This window comes from Bos grunniens, chromosome 16 (genome assembly GCF_055505025.1).
Source record: "Bos grunniens cultivar Pamir isolate PY7600 chromosome 16, Bosgru_T2T1.0, whole genome shotgun sequence".
Classification (NCBI taxonomy): domain Eukaryota; kingdom Metazoa; phylum Chordata; class Mammalia; order Artiodactyla; family Bovidae; genus Bos; species Bos grunniens.
The window spans coordinates 47,647,010-47,662,586 of NC_141180.1; the positions used below are offsets into that span (position 1 = coordinate 47,647,010).

General features: G+C 36.2%; 1 protein-coding gene across 13 annotated transcripts in view; it reads right to left on the reverse strand.

The window, feature by feature from the left end:
- AKT3 (AKT serine/threonine kinase 3) overlaps window positions 1-15,577 on the reverse strand; it is a 281,741-nt gene that overhangs the window by 167,674 nt on the left and 98,490 nt on the right. Inside the window, exon 1 of one of the 13 annotated variants that reach the window (XM_086344915.1) lies at window positions 9,215-9,347. The exons of 10 other annotated variants lie outside the window; for them this stretch is intronic. The gene's annotated coding sequence lies outside the window, so the exon portion shown is untranslated. Of the gene's footprint in view, window positions 1-8,567; window positions 8,689-9,214; window positions 9,348-15,577 lie in introns of those variants that run through there. 2 more of the 13 variants (XM_086344917.1, XM_086344912.1) reach the window with 2 other exon arrangements.

The following is a 15,577-nucleotide window of genomic DNA, read 5'->3' on the forward strand; positions in this document are numbered from 1 at the left end:
AAAAAATTAGGTAAACCATTCTTTTAAAAGAGCTACTGCAACACATTCCATTGGCAAACAGAGTTATAAAAATAAGTTGTTGTTGCTTAGTCACTAAGTCATATCAGACCCTCTTGTGACCCCCATGGACTGTAGCCTGCCAGGTTTCGCTGTCTGTGGGATTTCCCAGGCAAGAATACTGGAGTGGGTTGCCATTTCCTTCTCTAGGGGATCTTCCCAACCCAGGGATCGAACCCATATCTCAAGTACTCTTACAATTTTTATGTTTTCTTACTATTTTTTATATCATGGAGAGAAAGGGGAATTAATAACTCTGGAAAATTTGTTATTCCAGTATAATCCTATCTATTTGGTATTTTAACAAGGTATTGGTATAGCCATAGATCCCAACACGGTTAGTGCTAAAAGGAAACAGCTATTAGTGTAGTATTAGATAACACTTTTCTGTTGCTCCTGGATAACATACATCAGATTATCCTATTGATAACTTTTTTTAAAAGACTTTTAAGACTAGGAATTATGATATGTTTCAGTTTTCATATCAAATTTAAATGTCTTCATATTACATAATAAAATCTCTAGAAGAGCCAAGCTTAAAACATTCTAAATAATTTCCTAACACATTTTGGAAAGGAATTTCTAATTTTACAGTCACTAAAATTTACATAGCTTAAAAGGTCACAGCAGGTGTTATGTTATTCTCACAAACAAAATGCTTCACATTAAAAACAATTCATACATTTTGACACATCTGCTAAATTCATATTGCAAGTACTAGATTACTGACTTAAGTTTTTATTGTTTTATTAGGCTTAACATTTGAACTTGTTACCATAAAAGAGAAATACGCTATAATGTAAAACTTTACAGAAAGAGATCTGAAATATAAATTACCTAAATTTATAATACACAATCATAATTCTCTCACAAAACAAAAACTAAAAACAACAGAAAATATCAATGAAACAAAAAGCTGTTTTTTTTGTAAAGATGAACAAAACTGATAATCAACCCTTTATCCAGGCTCAGTAAGAAAAAAAAGAGACCCAAATAAACAAAAGTAAAACTAAGAGAAATTCTAACCAATATTACAGAAAAATAATCATAAAAGGATACTAAAAAAAGATATGCAACAAACAGTACAAAACAGAAAAATGGATGAATTTCTAGAAACATACAATCCCCCAAGACTGAATTAGGAAGAAAAAGATAATCTGAACAAATACATTAGTAGTACTAAAATTCAATCAGTAATCAAAAAACTCCCAGCAAACAAAACTCCATGACTGGTCAGCTTCACTGGGAAATTCAAACAAATATATATTAAAAAACAGTTAATACCTATCCTTCTCAAACAATTCCAATGAATGAAGAGGAAGGAATACTCCCATATTCATTCTATTAGGCCACCATTATCCTAATACCAAAACCAGGTTAAGTGTCCTACAAAAAAAGAAAATTACAGGCCATTACCTCTGAAAAATATAGATGCAAAAATCCTCAACAGAACATTAGCAAATGTAATTCAACAATATATAAAAAGGATCATATATCATGATCAAATGGGATTTACTTCAGGGATGCAAGGATAATTAAATATCCACAAATCTATCAACGTAACACGACATATTAACAAAACAAAATCCCCACATGATCAACAGATGCAGAAAAATCATTTGATAAAAATTTATACCCATTCATGATTAAAAATTTAACAAAACTGGTATATAGGAAACATGTCTCAACAAGAAAAAGTTATTTGTGACAAACCCACAGCTAACATCATGCTCAACTCTGAAAAAAAAATGAAAGCTTTTCCTCCAAAATCAGAAACAAGACAAGGATGCCCACACTTGCCATTTCTATTTAACACTGCATTGGAAGTCCTAGCCACAGAAATAAGACAAGAAAAAGAAATAAAAGACATCTAAATCAGATGTGACAATTAAGCTGTCCCTACTTGCAGGATACATGATACTGTTAATAGAAAACTCTAAAGTCTTCACCAAAAAACTATTATAACAAATGAATTCAGTAAAGTTGCAGGATACAAGATGTACAGAAATCTGTTGCCTTTCTATACACTAATAATAAACTATCAAAATGAGAAAACATGAAAGCAACCCCAGTACAATCACATCAAGAAGAATGAAAAACCTAGGAATAAACTTAATCAAGGAGGTGAAAGACCTATACTCCAAAAACTATAAGACACCAATGAAGGAAGCTATAGATGACACAAAGTTATGAAAAGATAACTTCTTAAAATATTCTCTTTAGGCAAGAGAAAAAAAAAACAAAAATAAATGGGAAATAATGAAACTTAAAAAGTTTTTTCACAGTGGGAGAAAATATTTGCAAATAGTATATTTGATAAAACGTTAATATCCAAAATATATAAATAGCTAATATAATTCAATATCCAAAAACCAAATAACCCAATTAAAAATGGGCAGAAGACTGAAATAGATATTTTTCCAAATAAGACATACAGATGGCCAACTGGCACATGAAAAGATGTTCAACATCACTAATCATTAGGAAAATGCAAGTCAAAACAAAATGAGATAACCAGTTTAAATGTCTCTAGTAAAAAAGACAAGAAATAATGAGCACTGGTGGAAGATGTGGACCCCCAGTACACTGTTAGTGGGAATGTAAACAGGTACAGCCAGTATGGAAAACAGTATGGAGGATCCTCAAAAAAATTAAAAATAGAACTACCGCATGATCCCAAAGGAACCAAAGGATACCAAAGGAACACTTCATGCAAAGATGGGCTCAATAAAGGACAGAAATGGTATGGACCTAACAGAAGCAGAAGATATTAAGAAGAGATGGCAAGAATACACAGAAGAACTGTACAAAAAAGATCTTCACGACACAGATAATCATGATGGTGTGATCACTGACCTAGAGCCAGACATCCTGGAATGTGAAATCAAGTGGGCCTTAGAAAGCATCACTACGAACAAAGCTAGTGGAGGTGATGGAATTCCAGTTGAACTATTCCAAATCCTGAAAGATGCCGCTGTGAAAGTGCTGCACTCAATATGCCAGCAAATTTGGAAAACTCAGCAGTGGCCACAGGACTGGAAAAGGTCAGTTTTCATTCCAATCCCAAAGAAAGGCAATGCCAAAGAATGCTCAAACTACCGCACAATTGCACTCATCTCACACGCTAGCAAAGTATTGCTAAAAATTCTCCAAGCCAGGCTTCAGCAATATATGAACCGTGAACTTCCTGATGTTCAAGCTGGTTTTAGAAAAGGCAGAGGAACCAGAGATCAAATTGCCAACATCCGCTGGATCATACCAAAAGCAAGAGAGTTCCAGAAAAGCATCTATTTCTGCTTTATTGACTATGCCAAAGCCTTTGACTGTATGGATCACAATAAACTGTAGAAAATTCTTCAAATGGGAATACCAGACCACCTGACCTGCCTCTTGAGAAATTTGTATGCAGGTCAAGAAGCAACAGTTAGAACTGGACATGGAACAACGGACTGGTTCCAAATAGGAAAAGGAGTACGTCAAGGCTATATATTGTCACCCTGCTTATTTAACTTATATGCAGAGTACATCATGAGAAATGCTGGACTGGAAGAAACACAAGCTGGACTCAAGATTGCCGGGAGAAATATCAATAACCTCAGATATGCAGATGACACCACCCTTATGGCAGAAAGTGAAGAGGAACTAAAAAGCCTCTTGATGAAAGTGAAAGTGGAGACTGAAAAAGTTGGCTTAAAGCTCAACATTCAGAAAACTAAGATCATGGCATCCGATCCCATCACTTCATGGGAAATAGATGGGGAAACAGTGGAAACAGTGTCAGACTTTATTTTTCTGGGCTCCAAAATCACTGCAGATGGTGACTGCAGCCATGAAATTAAAAGATGCTCACTCCTTGGAAGAAAAGTTATGACCAACCTAGATAGCATATTCAAAAGCAAAGACATTACTTTGCCAACAAAGGTTCATCTAGTTAAGGCTATGGTGGTCATGTAGATGTGAGAGTTGGACTGTGAAGGAGGCTGAGCGCCGAAGAATTGATGCTTTTGAACTGCAGTGTTGGAGAAGACTCTTGAGAGTCCCTTGGACTGCAAGGAGATCCAACCAGTCCATTCTGAAGGAGATCAGCCCCTGGGTGTTCTTTGGAAGGACTGATGCTAAAGCTGAAACTCCAGTACTTTGGCCACCTCATGCAAAGAGTTGACTCATTGGAAAAGACTCTGATGCTGGGAGGGATTAGGGGCAGGAGGAGAAGGGGACGACAGAGGATGAGATGGCTGGACAGCATCACTGACTCGATGGACGTGGGTCTCAGTGAACTCCGGGAGTTGGTGATGGACAGTGAGGCCTGGAGTGCTGCGATTCATGGTGTCACAAAGAGTCGGACACGACTGAGCGACTGATCTGATCTGATCTGATGATTCCCAAAACCCCCACTCTTGGGCATTCATTAGAAGAAAACAACAACACTAATTCAACAAGATATACGTACCCCAATGTTCACAGTAGCATTACTTACATCTGCCAAGATACAAAAGCAACCTAAGTGTCCATAAACAGATAAAGAAGATGTGGTGTTATTATACATTCAGTGGAATACCACTCAGCTACACAAAGAGAATGAAATGTTGCTATTTGCAATAACACAGATGAGTCTGGAGAGTATTATCCTTAGTGAAATAAGTCAGACAGAAAAAGACAGATATTACACATTTTCACTTATATATGTCAAATCTAAAAAATAAAACAAAGGGATGAACGTAACAGAAACAAGCTCACAGATACAGAGGACAAATCAGTGGCTACTAGCTGGGAGAATGGGGGGAGGGGCAACATAGGGGAAGAGGAAGAGGAGGTACAAACTACTAGGTATAAAATAAATAAGACACAAGGATGATTACATACAACACAGTGAATATAGTCAATATTTTATAATAATGGAGTGGAACCTATAAAAATATCAAATCACTATGCTGTACACCTGAAACTAATATAACACTGTAAATCAACTGTACTTCAATTTTTAAAAAATTGTTTTTCTGTGCCATTGTACAAATGCTGTGTGAGACTGCTGGAGAAGACAGTACCCTTGTCCCTGAGGTCTTCCAAAGAAAAAGTCTACACTCAGGAAACAACTGAGAAAGGACAAGAATCAAGACATAAGGGGAAAAAACACCAAGAATTCAGAGAAAGGTAAGACTAGTATTTTCTACTTTCAGTTCAGTTCAGTTCAGTCACTCAGTCGTGTCCGACTCTTCACGACCCCATGAATCACAGCACGCCAGGCCTCCCTGTCCATCAACAACTTCCAGAGTTCACTCAAACTCACTTCCATCGAGTTGGTGATGCCATCCAGCCATCTCATCCTCTGTCGTCCCCTTCTCCTCCTGCCCCCAATCCCTCCCAGCATCAGAGTCTTTTCCAATAAGTCAACTCTCCGCATGAGGTGGCCAAAGTATTGGAGTTTCAGCTTTAGCATCAGTCCTTCCAATGAACACCCAGGACTGATCTCCTTTAGGATGAACTGGTTGGATCTCCTTGCAGTCCAAGGGACTCTTAAGAGTCTTCTCCAACACCACAGTTCAAAAGCATCGATTCTTCGGTGCTCAGCTTTCTTCACAGTCCAACTCTCACATCCATACATGATTACTGGAAAAACCATAGCCCTGACTAGACGGACCTTTGTTGGCAAAGTAATGTCTCTGCTTTTTAATATTTACATAGCAACGAAATAGGTTGATTATACATCTAGTTTTAAGGTTTTTAAGCCTAAATACTTTTAAGCCTAATTAGAGAACTATTAAGTGAACAAATCAGTAGGCAATATGAAAAACTGAGAATCAATAAGGAAGTTCGTTTCCAAAGACAATTTTTTCAAATACAAAAATGTGGAAAAATGTTCTACATTATTAAACTCACTATATCTTAAAAATTAGTTATATTTTTGACAAAATTATGTATTAAATAAACATCTCCAATCTGAAATATATTTTTCTTATTGATTTTCATCATAATTTAAGACAAAGAACCCTAAATTATAGTGTAAATATGAATTAGCAGGGGCACTTAGTATAAATATACCTATCAGGCAGGGTCCCAAAACCAGACATTCTAATTACAGTTTCTGGAAAACTGCACTTTTAATAAGCATCCCAAGGGATTCTAATACACAGGGACTATACCCCATACTTTAAGGAATACTAACTTACTGCCAAATTTCTCCTGGGAGAAGATATTTGGCCTTTCCTAGTCTGTTCTGATTACTCTGTTGCTGGGCATTATAACAGATATTAAGTTTGCTGAATCTGGAGTTCAAACTGGGGGATAACCTACTTGTTTGCTAAATCTACTTCATATATTCATGAAAAGTATATGAAAAAGGAGTAAGATTTGTTATATATTAGAGTATGCTTAAATAAATTCCAGTGGTAACATCTGGAAAAAACTCCCTGGATGAAAAAGTTTAGTTTTTCTAATCTATCAAAAACAGTTGTGTTAATATCATTTGACCTACCAACTAGATATAAAAATATTTTACACATAAAATGAACTCAATTAAAGCAGATAATGACCTAAAACTATAGCAAATATTTAATACAGTCTTTTAGTAATACCTAAATTCAATCTCTATAACTTACAAAAGTAACTTCTCAAAACACCAGAAAACAATTTTCCTGGAAAAGTTTGTATTTGCTCAACTTATCAACCAATAGTCTCTTTCTCAACCCAATAGAAGTTCCTTATCTGTGGAAAAGTCCCCAGTCCTACAGCCCTAACAGAGTTGTCAAAACAACATGAAAAAAACATGGACCAAAGACAAAAGGTTCCAGACGGGTCAAAATGCTCAAACTGAGAATCAAGTCTGTCCTCTTTTATGGTTCTCATAGCCCTTAAAAGCCAATGTGTCCTCATGAAAAAGCAGGTAATTTGGCAATGACACGGGCAGAGAGCACAGAGGAATTCATTTTACCCAAACACCTAGCATCCTTCTACAAATACAACTACATTAAATCAAAGCAATGCAGGTAAGGTTCTGCCAACCCTACCCCATTTACGTGACTGCACAGGTGGCCTGCCCAAGGCTCCCTGCCTGAGCTGAGGAGAGAATGTCAACGCTGTGCTAAAACCTGCCCCCAGCGGTGGGCCCACTCAGTCTTCCACAGATGACTTCCACACCCCCAGGTCATGATAGAAAATGAGCAATTCACACAGTATAAATTTTTTTGGTTAATGTGAATGAATTACCATTCAAAAGGAGCCCAATCTAGATAAAATACACAGGCTGAATATACACACTATTGGTCAAAATTGGGACAAGGCAGGCCAACCTGACATTTGTTAAAGGAATAAAAATAAAGGGCAGGCAACAGACTGCATTTAATCATAGGGTCGGTCTTCATAAATCAACCTACAATACCAAAGGTTTATTATTATAAGGCTTCTTGCCATTAACTGCAATTTATAGGTTGAAACATGCAAAATTGAAGCCCTATTCTTGAAACAATGCCTTTAGGGGAATTTAGAACTCAAGAAATGAAGTTTCACATCCTCAGTCTACAGAAAAGGAACCTCCTCCCTCATATTTCAAAGTATTTCTAGTAAAGAAAAAAAAGTAAAACCAAAAAAATGAAGCATCATAAATATTTTAGAAACCCTCAAAAATTTAATAGATCTGATGCTGACATTAATTTTATAATAGAATTATAATACTGATTTGATGATAGTTATTCATAGTAGAATGTGGATATTTTGTAAGAACTGATGTAACCATAAGGACCTCGGCTACATCTCTTTAAGGTAAGTGAAAAATCACCATTTCAACAGCTTAAAGTACAATGTTGCAGTCCAATAACATTAAGTTGTTCAACAGAAAGTACCAACAGAGTTTAAGGTTCTTTGAATCCCTTATTGTTGTATCACGGCTCTTACACAATTCTAATCAAACCACATGCACCCACATTCACACATACAGACACCCCCTATACTGGCCCACCTTAAACCAAACTTTGGTCCTCAACACATAACAACCTGGCCTTTTCCCCTCTAAGACCCTGCCAAAGCTCTGACCAGGTGGTATTCTCACTGCAGCAAGAAATAAACTTGGCTCTCCTATTAACACTTCAGGAGGGAGATATCTGTGAAGTAAGCATTTGACATGATTATAAATTTTAATAATTATCAGGAAAAGTTTAGAGAGAGTTCTTGGGAACTTTCAGCTTCTTAATGCATCATACTAGCAATTGTGAATTTTGATTATAAAGTTTACTTTACCTAAAAGCTTATGAAACAAAGCTACAGAGGCAATCACAACATTCTTAAAAACTTCTGGTCATATACTTTCAGTTCTTCAAGGTTTCAAAGGATAACCAGTTGAAAGAAAACTTCAAAACACTAATATCTTAAAGCTTTCTAACATTAATGTGTTTAAGGTACATATCCTTAAAATTACAAGGATATATTTTTCCTTAATACATTTGGTCTCACCAATACTACCTACTAAGAGGCTGAACTGAAAACAATGACCAGACAATATATGACAAGAGAATTCTGACCTCTGCAACCAGCCCAGAAAGCCAAACCACAAGCTCTACAGCCCGGAACAGTCAGAACCTGGACAGTGACTAGCCTTGTTAATTTTGCCCCTGCTTCTAACTTGTGACTAACCAGAGAAAGCTAAATATGCTCCCCAAACCAATCACATAAGATCCCCACCTCTAGATTCCCCATGCCAATAATCTCCAATCAGGGCACACCTGGAGCCTCCCTGCTTTTACTGTAAAGCTTTCCCACTCCCCTGCCTGCCTTGGAATATCAGGCAAAGTGAAAGTGGCTGACTCTCTCACTGATCAAATTTTGAGTAAATAGCCTCTACTCAGTTTCAGGAGAAGTCTGTGTTGATTTCCACACATAAGTTTGCACAGCTGATAAGCCAATCGTAGTCTTCAATATATAAAATAAATACTTCACTGCTGCTGCTGCTAAGTCGCTTCAGTCGTGTCCAACTCTGTGCGACCCCATAGACAGCAGCCCACCAGGCTCCCCCGTCCCTGGGATTCTCCAGGCAAGAACACTGGAGTGGGTTGCCATTTCCTTCTCCAATGCATGAAAGTAAAAAGTGAAAGAGACGTCGCTCAGTACTTACTTCACTAACCAAATGTAAAATGCTCCCCCATGAACCACCTAAACAGCTACACTGTACCTGGGTTAGGGGCAGGAGACACTGTGGGACTCTCCCGAATAGGCCAACACTGTAACCTCCTAAGGAAGACAGTTAACGAGCTTCTTTTCTGCGCTCCTATATGAACAAGCTCCTCTATGCTACTTCTCTTTATTAACACTTCTATATCAGGACTGGTGAAGTCTGAGGGTACTATCAGAATTTTTATGCAGGGAGGAAAACCACACTTAGACCTCTAGAACGCTAAGTTAGTGAGTGACCATCTGTCTACAACTTTATAGGACTCAGAAATGGAAGCCTGAATGGATGTCAGTGTAAAAGGGAATGGGAAAGGAAAACAATTACCACAGCGTTAACAGGTTTCATGGAAGGTTACCTGAAATGCCTATGACCCTTTGAATTTCAAGATATAAAATTTGAGGTCTAAATATTCCCACAACAAAGCTATTCAACAAAATGATACAAAGCTAGAACATTAGGAAATAAGAGAATATATTTTGTTTCTCTGCATATAGATCTAGTCATCCTAAACTTTGTTTTGTTTTTTTAATTGGTCTAAAAATCCTCCACTGTGGATTGAGTTTAGCTGCCCAATAAGCTTAAATGTTTTGCAATCTCTGGAATTATCAAGTATGTCTAGTGTGTTAAATAATAAACTCAGACTCTCGCTGGTCTCTTTAGAAGTAGAAATTTGCTATTTAGGGTTGACTTTAAAGAGCTGCTATATAACCGACACTAGTTCATTAAAAAGAACAAGAATTTGTATACTTTTAAGTAAAACTTAAGTTCTAAAAAATGAGAACTAAATACCAATGAATAAACAAGTACCCTCAAAAACTATGTGGTAACACATCTATTGTATGAGCTTTTTCCAATCAGTATTGTTATCGTTCTACAAAGAATCCAGTGCACCAGACTGTAGCTAATTATGTATATTCAAGTGATTAGCAGGCACTTGTTGCCTCTTTCACACCACCCTCCAAACAGCAGCCTTTGAGAGGAGAATAGACTGCAAATTTATTGAGAGAACACTGTTAATCCTTTGGGGAGAATGTAAATGTAAACAGGACTACTCTACATCAAGGTGCTTTGACAACAACAATCATCTGCATAAACACAGGCTCAACAACAAACAGGTGTTCTATTTCACAACTAGCACCCATTTGATGCTTTCAAGTAAGCATGATGCACAAACTGTCAGAAGTACTTTGAAACCAGCTGCAATTACTATAATTAGCTATTTTCCTACACTTTGTTTCCTTTTACCTGTTCAGTACCATGCAATGCCAACTCATATGTTCTAAGAAAAATGACCAATTTGAGGCTTTCACTCTTAAGGTATAGAGACAGGACACACTAGAGGCAATTTAAGCTAATTTAACTGGAACCTTCCGCAAAACGACCCAGTCAAAAAATACCAAAGGCAAAATTCAAAACTTCTGTTTTCGAGCACATGTTAATGACACAAAGGATGGTTCTTTTTCAAAAGCTATTTAAAGTTTTGACTGGAAAGAGATCCAAATTATTGTAGCATTGATTAAATAGAAGTGGAAAGGTGGAAATATTCTAAAAGTTTGTCAGTTAAAGAACAAGTAAAATATAGTGCTAATTATTCAATTGGAGTACTATACAGCAGTTAAAAGGCATGACCTACCAATAGCCATACTACATAGGGAGGGATACAGCACAAAAACACAAACACTGAGTGAAGAACAGAAAATTTCAGAATGCAAAGCAGTAAAAGCTAACCATCATAAAAATATCCAGTAACCAAATCAATATCTATCTATCTATCTATATATATATATAAAACCAAATCAATAACTATAAGTTATAGTCTAAAGTCAAGATTTTCAAACATATTAACACAAAGCCTAAAATCTACACAAGTCAAATATAGCAGGACCTCTGAACAAGAAAAATATATAACTAGTCTGCTCCTCCTAAAATCCAATTCAGTGATAGATACACTTGAAGTCTATGAGGGCAGAGACTGCGTCAGCCCCGGGGTCACTCTATCTCCCGTACCTACTTCCAGTAAAAGCTAAGTACCTGACCACAAACAGAATTCATAAATGAAAGAATCTATGAGTGAGTGAATGCATGTATAATGTTCACATATAAACTAAACTGTAGAATATTGTTTTTAAAAACTGTGAGCTTTGAAAAGCAAAAGTAGATCATACTATTACATTCAAGTATTTTTTAAATGCCATTTTTGTAAGATATTCAAAACTTTAACTACATACTGAAAATAATTAGTAATATGATTTTACAGCAAGAAAATATGATTCTATACCCCCTCATAACGTGTTCCTTCATCATTAGACACTATTATAGCATGCCCAGAAACAAACTTTAGCATCTGAGTGGCTAAGTCTTTCTATCATCATCTTGTTTGTGGTCATCACTGTCATTATTACTAGTCTTTCCAGCTATTTCTATCCTTTTTAATTAGACTGAGCTGAAGTAAACACGTTTGACACAATCATATGTAGAAAACAAAATTTCAGTCCAATAAAAGGGTCACATTTCAGAAGCACCAGAAAGGAAGGGAAGAAAATGATGGGTATGTGAGATAGTGCCATGGGAAATTAAGTAGAATGGCAGAATGAATTTGAAGTTGAAAATTAATAATTCAAATTGAAATTACTTCCCTTTGCTAGTGGTAAATGCAAAATATGTCCTACGTAAATATTAAGTATAATGGTAATTTAGGGGGAAATACATTTAGCTGTGGTTATATTTAGTCTAAACCACCTGCCAAATATTTATTTTTTAAAATACAAATCTGTAAACAAAAGCAAATGTAAATACCAGACAGAAAGCTTCAGATGAGGTAAAAAGTGTCCAGATATTTGGGTTCAAATCCAAGCTTTCCAACCTACTATCAGTGTATCATAAAAAAAAAAAATTAATCTCTCTGAAGATCTATTTCTTTCACTATTGTACTGGACAGTAACAATGCCTACCAAATAAAGTTGTTCCAAGGCTTAAATTACATACTATATATAAAGCATTCCAGGACTTGGGACTGCAAGGAGATCCAACCAGTCAATCCTAAAGGAAATCCTAAAGGAAATCAATCAATCCTAAAGGAAATCAGTCCTGAATATTCATTGGAAGGACTGATGCTGAAGCTGAAACTCCAATACTTTGGCCACCTTATGCAAAGAACTGACTCACTGGAAAAGACCCTGATGCTGGGAAAGATCAAAGGCAGGAGGGAAAGGGGACAACAGAGGGTGAGATGGTTGGATGGCATCACTGACGTGATGGACATGAGTAGGCTCTAGGAGTTGGTAATGGACAGAGAAGCCTGGCATGCTGCAGTCCATGGGCTCACAAAGAGTCGGACGTGACTGAGCAACTTAACTGATATATAAAGCAATCAGCATAGTGCTGGTATATACTATATTGTGACTGATAAATGTCAGAAATTACTATCATTAACCATAGATACAATAATCAGCATTCAAATTTAAAAAACAAAAAACTGATGTCAAGGAAAAAAGGTCTCAAATGGCTAAGCTTGATGCCCAATGTTAATGAAATTTACTAGGAAAGAAAGGTACTAAAGGAGGCTGAATGAAGCACAGTCATGAAATAAAACAAAAAAACAGCATTAGGAAGGAAATGACTCTATAGATAAAGAGGTTTAAAAGTCAGGAAAACACCAGGTGTAGAGCAATTTTGTTCTTATATTTCAAAACAAAACAGAACAAGAATGAAGAAGACAATAATAGAATCTTAAAGAAATTAGGAAACTTGCAAAGTGCTAAGATAAAAAAAATGGAAGCCAACTACAAAATGAGAAAGTCAAAGCATATACCAGTTTAAAACAAAACAGAGAGGTACAAAGACTTTGCTCAAGATTCGTCTCCTTTAAAAACCTCAAAGTCCATCTGATTTCATTCAGATGGATGCTACCCATATTTTTAAACTTTCTTTCCAATTTCCCATGGATAGTACCCATGTAACTGGCAACTTTGTGAATTCTTATATTTGTTGAATAAATGAACCGTGGCATACTTAAACAGCATATGAAAAATGTTATCCAAATACAGAGTGATTCATTCTCACCAGTCCCTCCCTTATAGACTACCCTGCCCTACAGATCTACTTTCACTTCCAGAGAAGTGCCAGGTTCCATTCTGCCATACTTTTTCTTGGTCCCCTTCCAGTAAGCTGATTCCCTCACACTGTATAGCCAACTTACTCTTCCTTTCCATCTCAATTTTACCTTCACCATCTCTAGAAAACCCTTCTTGACCTATCATGTACAAGATGTATAAGCTTGCACAAGTCACTTTCACAGCACTTACCAAGGTATGGATTCAGATAACTAAAGATGATGATAAGTAGAAAGAGAAAAATAAAAAGAAAGAAAGTAGAAGAAAGCAAAAGGAAAAGTGGGCACTCAAGGCAGGGATGAACAGAGTAAAGGACAACAGCAACAGTCGATTTCCTTAAGAGGACATTAGTAAAACAAAACTGAACTCCTGTTTTAAGACTTTCAATACTTTGCTCTTGTACCTATGAAGGCTTTACGTTAAATAAAACAACAGTTTATAGTCAAGTATGGGAAGTAATTTGGTGTCAATTATGAAAATAATATTTTGCTATAATGAAATGAAATCAAAGGTCAAAAAGATTCCTCATCAAAAATCTGGGAATTAAAATCACACATAAAAACTGATCAATGCTGAAGCAGAACATAGTTGAAAATTATGAAAAGATCTCAAAATACTGTAGTACCTTAGTCTTTTAATACAAATTAGCTGTTTACTTAAAAACAATATAGAGTAGCATTCTGACCTGAGATTAAGATAAACTAATATACTCAAATTGCACCAACTACATCTATAGCCCAGCAAAGTTAAACAGAAGAAAGCAACAGTGAATAGACTCTTCACCAAAAAAGAAATGTTTGTTTTTGCAGGTTAGCTCCACCATTTTTTTCACATTTGCATCCTAATAGTTCTACTTGGTCTCCCCATTATGCAACAGTTCTTTACAATACAGCCAGCTTCCCTGACAACTGGGTTCCTCTGCCAGATTGGCTTTGTCTAAATCCTAAAGCTGTGCTTGGCTTTGCACTGAGCCCAGTGGCTGCCTGTGACCTGAATGCCAATGAAGAGTACAGACCTGGTTGTCTAACAAGTCAGAGACTGAAAGGTCTCTTTGGGGTCAACAAACTGTCTCGACGACTTTCATAAGCTTAAGAGACTGGAAAATGAAGCTAAAAATGCATCTTTTTTCTTAGAAGGTCAATAGGAAAAAGTATTAAATGTTTAACATTCATCAGATACTTTAGGGCTTCAACTTTAAAGATGGATCTCAGTAACCTTCACATGTAATTAAAGTGTTTATTCTTTTAAACAGAAATAAGTTTAATCTTAAAGAAAACATGCAAATAAATTTCAAAGACATCAAACTGGAGGGTGTTAAGAAACATTACACACTCAAAATTATATAACAACCTGTGCCTCACTTGCCACCTAGTATTACAATACCATTTCCTATATTTTAAGTACTTGGAGGCTCCCTTTTTCTCTTTACAACTAGTTTGCCACCTCTCTTACCCAAATGCCAAATCCTATCAGTTTTATCTCCTAGACAGTTCTCAGATTTACCCACCATACCCTGTTGCCACAACCCTGATTCAAGATCCTCCTGATGTCTCACCTGAATTTTCCTAAGTCTCCTAACTGATCTCAGGACAAAATAATTCAACAGATACATAATGTAAACTACATATCCAATTTTAATATTTCTAAAACCACATTTTAAAAAGTAAACAGGTAAAATTATTTAAAATAATATATTTTAATCAACTAAATAGTATCCAAATACTATCATTTCAATAAGTAATCAGCACAAACATCGAGATATTTTAATTCTTTTTTTTCCAAAGCATGAATTAAAAAGCCAGTATGTGTTTTACACCTACAACACAATTCAATTCAGATGCTCTATTTTCAACAGTTTAAGTAAAATGTAAATCCCACCAAAACAATCACACAATCCGGTAACAAAGTTAAATACTTTTACTGCTCCCATTTTTAATTAAATAAAATTTAAAATTCAGTTCCACAGCCATAGGAGCCACATTTCAAGTGCTCAACAAGTACCTCCTGGCTACGGTGTTGGGCACCGCAGCAACAGGGCTTCAACCTTCATCTCTTCTAATCCAAACCCAATGTATGCAAAAGTGCAAACTTTTAAGACCTTCTGTCTTAAAGCCCTTTGACGACTTCTCAGTGATCTTCGGATAAACCCAACTCTTACAGAGGCCCTGCAACAGTGGCTTCCTCTTCCTTTTCCAGCCTCATCCATCTCTACTCAATGCTTCTTTCCTTTGGGCTGAAGCTGTTAGTAGTT